The sequence below is a fragment of the Rhinopithecus bieti genome, unplaced genomic scaffold (assembly GCF_001698545.2).
Source record: "Rhinopithecus bieti isolate Rb0 unplaced genomic scaffold, ASM169854v2 scaffold_905, whole genome shotgun sequence".
In the NCBI taxonomy this organism is placed as follows: domain Eukaryota; kingdom Metazoa; phylum Chordata; class Mammalia; order Primates; family Cercopithecidae; genus Rhinopithecus; species Rhinopithecus bieti.
Window position 1 is genome coordinate 1,281,483 of NW_016803348.1, and position 7,956 is coordinate 1,289,438.

General features: G+C 39.7%; 1 protein-coding gene across 2 annotated transcripts in view; it reads right to left on the minus strand.

Annotated features, from left to right (window-relative positions):
• The window catches only part of MOB1B (MOB kinase activator 1B), an 82,952-nt gene that overhangs the window by 36,348 nt on the left and 38,648 nt on the right, over positions 1–7,956 (minus strand). The gene's annotated exons all lie outside the window — the stretch shown is intronic.

Consider the following 7,956-nt stretch of genomic DNA (forward strand, 5'->3'; position numbering starts at 1 on the left):
TCTTTTTTTTTTTTTTTTTTTTTTTTTTGAGACAGAGTCTTTCTCTGTCACCCAGGCTGGTGGGCTGTGACTCAACCTTGGCTCATCCGCCTCCTGGGTTTAAGCGATTCTCCTGCTTCAGTCTCCTGAGTAGCTGGGACTACAGGCACCCGCCACCACGCCCAGCTAATTTTTGTATTTTTAGTAGAGACGGGGTTTCGCCATGTTGGCCAGGCTGGTCTCAAACTCCTGACCTCAGGATATCTGCCCGCCTCAGCCTCCCAAAGTGCTGGGATTATAGGCATGAGCCACAGCGCCTGGCCTAAAACCCATTATTTTACCCACTACCCAACATTACTCAATGCTTTACCCTTAGCTTCTACTCAATTATTTCTAACAATTTTCTCCCTTTTTCACCATATTTTACTCAAGTCATTCATGAACAACACAAGGCTAATTTATATCAAGAGTTATTAATAGGCACCTTTTTTTTTCTTATTTTTAAAACATTCTTTTTTTTCTTACCCTTGTCTCCACCCGTTTGTAATTTTATTTGTGTATTTTTTTGAAGACAGGGTCTCACTCTGTCACCTAGGCTGGAGTGCAGTGGCACAAACACAGCTCACTGCAGCCTCGACTTCCTGAGCTCAAACGATCTTTCTACCTTACCTTCCACCTCAGCCTCCCAAGTAGTTGGGACCACAGGTTCATGCCACCATGTCCAGCTAATTTTCTTGTTGTTGTATTTTTCTGTAGGGACGAAGTCTCACTTTGTTGCCCTGGCTTGTCTCCAACTCCTGGGCTCAAGTGATCCTCCCACCTTCACCTCCCAAAGTGCTGGGAATAGATACATCTTAATCTTCAAACCACCTAACTCCCCTCCTCATACCTTCTCTAATTTATATGAATACTCAGCACATACTCTGACAGTAAGGAAAATTAAAATTCCACCCTACACCAATTTCCCCCAAATGTTGCCAAACACATCCACGCTTTCAGAAAGGCAGATATCCATCTGCAAAAAAATATTAGCAGCTGTCAAAATAGAATGTGTTCTAGAAATAATAAGACTAAAAGCTAAAGGCTAAAAGCTGTGAGTATTGAAAAGATAACCTTGTTTGAAGACAGACAGCCGTGTGAACAGACATCTACTTACATTTCTGCCTATAATCCCTTTTAAATCACTATTATTAGTGGCAGGTGGTATTCCTACTATTGTTACTGTTAGGAGAGTAAGAAATCCTTAACACGGCTAGAAAAAAAGAAAGAATGCTATCTGCTATCCGCAGTTCAGAAATTGAGGAATTCTTAACAGATTAAAAAGCTGATGAGACACAGTGACAGAGAAGTCAGAAAACCTAGCTTAGAATATGCCCAGTAGAGGTCTCTATGAAGGTAACAGTGATTCTACTGTGCTCCAAACTCAGAATCCAGACTACGGGAGAGGACCCTGAGGGGATCTCCAGAAGATTATAGGGGAACTTGACCCAGGGTCTTTGCACAAGTGAATCCCAATACCCTTCTGACTGGCCTTTTTCTGAGAAGTAGGCAAGCACAGCCTAAGCTGAAGCTCAGAGCATGGTGGAGGGAGGGATTTTAACCACCTCCCCAGCAGGCAGGGGAGCTTGGCAGTCAAAAGAGAAAACCTACTGGCATACCTCTATACAGTAGGCAGCAGTTCCTACTCCTTCGTGTCACCAGAGGCAAGCTCCCATAATCAGACTACTCACCAAGAAGCAAACCAATATCCTCAAACACTCAAGTTGAGCAGACAATCCCAAATCACTAAATATTCCAGGAAAACCACCACCATGAAAGAACTACTCAACAATATATCTAATGCTAACGAAAACCAAGAATATATTAAATATAATCAATATCTTTAGAAATAACAGAGACACTTATATTCAAAAACAGGCAATTATGAAAAGAAACAATCAGGGAAGGATGGAGAAGTTGAAGTTCTCCTTAAGCAAGTGGTGTTAAGTCAAGAGATATTAACCGCAGTGAGGGGAATTGAAAAATTAAAGAATTCTGGTAAGATTAAAAGTTGACTTTTAATATAATTGACTGCGGAGATGGTTACTTAAAAACTGTGTTAAACAGTGCACTCTAAATGGGCGATTTGTAAGGTATGTGACTATGCCTAATTAAGCATTTTTTAAGGCACAAAGAAAAATATAACTGACGTTATAAAAGTGGACAGTGGACCATACAAATAGAGTCAACTGATACTGACAAAAGAGGAAAGGCAATTCAATGGGGAAAGGATGATCTTTTCAACAAGTGGTAGTTCTCTACTGCTTGGGACACTGGGACATCCAGAGGCAAAAACATAAATCTAGACACAGATCTTACACCTTTCACAAAAATTAACATGAATTAGATGATAGACGTAAAACTACAACACAATACTATAAAACTTCTAGAAGAAAACATAGAAGAAAATCGATGTGACCTTGTATTTGATGATGAGTGTCTAGATACAAAAAAGCATCTTATGAAAGAAAATATTTATAAATTAGACTTTATTAAAGTTTAAAATTCTCCTCTGTGGCTGGGTACAGTGGTGCACGGCAGTAATCCCAGCACTTTGGGAGGCCAAGGTGGGCAGATCACTTCATCTCAGAAGGTCAAGACCAGCCTGGGCAATATGTCAAAATCCTATCTCTACAAAAAATTAGCTGGGTGTGGTGGCACACACCTGTTGCCCCAGCTACTCAGGAGGCTGAGGTGGGAGTCTGGGGATGTTGAGGCTGCAGTGAGCCAAGACTGTGCCACTGCACTGCAGCCTGGGCGACAGAGTGAGACCCTGCCTCAAAATAAACAAACAAACAAACAAACAAAATTCTGCTCTATGAAAGACACTGTAAAGAAGGTCAAATATCAAGCTACCAACTAGCAGAAAATCTTTGCAGATCACATACATAGTTAAGGACTTATATCCAAAATATACAAAGAGCTATTAAAATTCAACAATAAGAGCCTGAGCAACATAGCGAGACTCCATCTCTGGGGTGGGGGTGGGGGGGGCCGAATCTAGCCAACTAGCCAGGGATGTGATGTCTGTAGTCCTAGCTACTCAGGAGGCTGAGGTGGGAGAATCACCCAGGAGTTCAAGGCTGTATGTAGTAGGCTGTGATCATGCAACTGCTCTCCAACCTGAGTGACAGAGTGAGACCCTGATTCTAAAACAAAACAAAATCAACAATAAGAAGACCCAGTGTCTTGATCCTGCCTTTTCAGAGTCTATGACTCACTGTCATAACATTCCTGCAAAACTGGTGATATCATCCCCAATTTTTTAGTTGTAAGCTTAGGGAAATTGTGTAATTTGTCTGATATTTCATGGCCAGTTTCAGATCCTGTCTTTCTAACTTACTGGCTAAGAACTTCCTTAAGTTTAAAATGAAAAAACTGAGAATGACATCACCAATTTTGCAGGACTGTTATGATAAATGAGTAAATACATTTGAAGCACCCTAGTTTTGAGTTAGCAGTCACAGAGCAAACGCTCAGTATAATGTGAAAGAAAAACATAATCTTGGAACCCCAAACTAACTAGGCTTAAGAGAAAAGTGGCTGACTAACCAGAGCCTCCCAAGAATGTAACCACTTGCCTCACTGCCTACCCTCCTTCCTTTTTTTTCTTCCCCTTCTGTTCCCTCTTCCCCCTTTAAATACTGAAGTTCCCAAAACCCTCTTTGGAAAAAGCACAGGTCAAAGATCCTACTGTGACTTGTGTTTCTTTTTCCCAGGCACATCCTCAACCTTGGCAAAATAAACCACTAATTGACTGAGATCTGCCTCAGTCAGTTTTTGGTTTACAATAGGAACTAGCATTTTTTAAATGTACAATAATAAATGACTATTTATATATGCACATTTACATGCACTTATATGTGTATACATAAAATACCCTTTCTGACTTTATCCTGTTGCTATACTTCCACTAATCTATGAACAGTCAGCTTAAAATATGACCTCCTCCTGCTTATTTGTTTATATTTCTTTTTCCCTCTCCCTCTCTTTCACTAGATTGTGGGTTACTCAGGGATATGAGTCTTGTCTTAGATATCTTTGCATTCCCAATTCCTAACACAGAAGCTGAAACATAACAGAATGCATAATAAATGCTTATTATCTCAAATAATGATGTTGAAGAGGCCGAAAAATCTTCTTCTTATTGAGAGGAGCCATTGTTACCAATATTAAAGAAAAGGATCAATCTGCCATCTTTATTTTATTCACTATGACAAATCTAAAGGATTCCAATTGTGCAAGAAAAGTAACAGATTGAGGAATATTTCCTAGTCCTGACACCAAAATTTCATTTTCAGTATTATGGCCCTTTACAGTACTGCCATACTTAAACTTTGGTCAAAAAAAAAAAAAGAACAAAGAAAAACCAGCTTAGCCAAAGCATTTGCCTGCAAAAGGCATTCAATGCAATCAGTGACACAGAAGTTGTATGGTCTAAATGCTTTGAAACCAAACTCTTACAATACAGAAGCCAGCCTGATAGGAAAACACACACACACACACACACACACACACACACACACACAGTTAAAATCAGGTAGTGTCTACTTCTCCTTATCTCATACAATTTTAACTGCACTTTCTTTTTTCACCAAATAATGTCTAGTCATCCCTAGATAATCAGTGCAGGGGTAATCTTCCTCAGGAAGCTTCCCTGATATCCTAAGACAGGTTCAGGATGCCTTCTCTGTGTTCAGACAGGATACTATCATTGTCTGTTTTACATAGCACCATGAGATTCTTAAAGATAAGAAATGTTTCTAAGTCATCACTGCATCTCCAGAACCTACCACAAGGCCTAGGTCAGAAAAGAGCTTTAATGTTGAGCTAACTACCAAAGAATTCCAGGACAAAAATTTGAAAGTACAGCAAATACCTTAGACATTTGTCAAAATTTATATCTTCAGCTTATACAAATAGGCCTAATCATGATAGGTTCAAGTAGCATAGTACATAGTATGCATGCAGAATAATGTATGTCTTGTATTGTAACTAACATTTCAGTAGGACAATGGAACAAACAGAATCCAAGCACAAAATTACAGTACAAGGCTATAGAATTACTTTACCATGAGAGTTTAAAATGCAGGGCCTTGGAAAGGGCCCTAACAAAAATCACGAAAGCAATCCAACTACAATTGGTTAAAGAATTCTGTTCTGACTTCTGTTTCTGACTCCCTCTCCATCATACTTCCTCCTTGGATAATCTGATATTCTGGGCATTGAACTAAGGGGAAGTTGAGTTGGGTATATATTTAGGTTTCACAGGATATATGTAGTGTGCAATCACATCCATGTATGACTAGATAATTGCTAGTCTGGGTACAGGAATGACATCCAGGAATATTCCTACCACCCATTGCACTGCCTTATCTGGTATCATTAACACTAAGGCAGAGGGCCAGGGACATCTAGATATGAGCTCCACATGATATTGGCACAGAAGTATGTAAAAACACTGCACTTCATATAAAACTTACCAACGGTGAGACAGTTTGGATATTTGTCCCTACCTAAATCTCATGTTGAATTGTAATCCCCAATGCTGGAGGTGGGGCCTGGTAGGTGTTTGGATCATGGGGGTGGGTCCCTCATGGCTTGGTGCTGTCTATGTGATAGTGAGTGAGTTCTCGTGAGATCTGGTCATTTAAAAGTCTGTTGCATGTCATCCCCTACTCTCCCCCTTTCTCTCTCTCCTCTCCACTTCCTCTCTCTCACACTGTCTTGCTCCTACTTTTGCCATGTGACGTGCCTGCTCTCCCTTTTGCCTTCTGCCATGATTGTAAGCTTCCTGAGACCTCCCCAGAAGCTGATGCCATGATGCTTCCTGTACAGCCTGCAGAACCTGAGCCAATTAAACCTCTTTTCTTATAAATTACCCAGTCTCAGGTATTTCCTTATAGCAATGCCAGAACAGCCTAACCCTAGGAGCTGTCCCAAATTTGAAAACAATCTTAAAATATTACAGACACTACCAATAAAACGAGTTGTGAATCTCAAACTTTTCTAAGCTATCAATAATAAACACAATTTGATCAGTCACGCTAGAGAAAAAAGTACACTGTTGACATATGAAGAAGTGGTCAAAAAATCTAAATAAAAAAGTATAAGAGGCTGGGCGCAGTGGCTCACGCCTGTAATCCCAGCACTTTGGGAAGCCAAGGCGGGAGGATCACCTGAGGTCAGGAGTTTGAGACCAGCCTGGCCAACATGGTGAAATGAAACCCAGTCTTCACTAAAAATACAAAACTTAGCCAGGCGTGGTGGCATGTGCCTATAATCCCAGCTACTCAGGAGGCTGGGGCAGGAGAATTGCTTGAACCTGGAAGGCGGAGGTTGAAATGAGCCAAGATCACACCTAGGTGACAGAGAAAGACTCCATCTCAAAAAAAAAAGAAAACAGTATTAGAGATATCTAGCAGTTGACATAAAATGTTATTTTCTATATTTTGTGATGTTAACCTTGTGTTATTAAAATTGTGATGTGATTTTTTCACTCTAAATATTCATTTTGACACCAAATTTTGCATTTATATATTTTTTCATTTTCTCAAAAGGGAAATGTTTGGATTTTTTTTATTTTGATTGAAAAGATTTTCCAAAATCTAGATCTCTATCCACCTGAAGGCTTATTCATGCTACCCACAGAGGGAAAAACAGAAGTTATAGCTTGATATAACTGATTCCCTCAATTATCAATATATAAACTCATTTACGTACATGTATAGTCTTCTATTACCATATTTACCAAACTATGAGAAGTGTGTGTTAACTCCTGTCTCTTCTATTACCATGTACAATTTAGAAGCAGGTCCCATGTCTTATTCATTTGGGTATTTGTTCAGAAGCTACTTTCTAATGCAGATCAACAATTGTTGATTTTTTTCTTAAGTTACTCTACCTTCAACTACTGTCTTTAGAAAAGTTTATCAAAGCTCTTTCACTATTTTATGTCAGATGATTATTCATCATTGTGGGGTAAGAGGAAAACATGGTTAACTATAAGAAATGATGTGAGCTAATCTCTCTAAGGATTCAGGTGTTGAGATACTGAATGTCATCCCAGTTCTTTGCTCACCTCAAAGATCATCACAGTTGAAACAGTTGTGCTGTTCAATGGGCAAAACTAGCACCAAGTGCAAAAAGCAGGAACTAGCAAACTACTAGTTCCTCTTCCATAAAATCTGAACCACCCCATTTAGCTAATGGAATCTCTAGAACTATGTGAAATGGGAGTGTATGCTTATATAATATTATGTCAAAAAAAAACCATCAGAAATGACCCTATGGTTTTATTTTTAAAAGGTAAAGTACTTTCTAGGGTGACGGAAATGTTTCAAGTTTAAAAGCAGTGTGGTTTACAAAGAGCATACGCTTGTTTAACTACACGCTTAAGATCTGAGCACTTCATGTTTTATAAATCATATCTCGATAAAATAAAAATAACTTAGCAATGAACTCCCCGAACCTACTGAGATATATCTCTGAGCTACATAAAATGGAAATACCGCCACAATGCTCTTAAACATTTATCTAATAATTTTTTCTTTGCTGACTTCTTTGCCTCCAGTTCTTTATTTTGAGCCTTTCATAATATGACAATATGAACCTTCTCTCTAGAGACAAAAAACACAATATTAGGCCAGGCACAGTAGCTCACGCCTATAATCCCAACACTCTGGGAGGCCGAGACGGGCGGATCACAAGGTCAGGAGATCGAGAGCATCCTGACTAACACGGTGAAACCCCGTCTCTACCAAAAAAATACAAAAAAGCTAGCCGGGCGAGGTGGCGGGCGCCTGTAGTCCCAGCTACTCAGGAGGCTGAGGCAGGAGAATGGCCTAATCCTGGGAGGTGGAGCTTGCAGTGAGCCGAGATCCGGCCACTGCACCCTAGCCTGGGCAACAGAGTGAGACTCTGTCTCAAAAAAAAAAA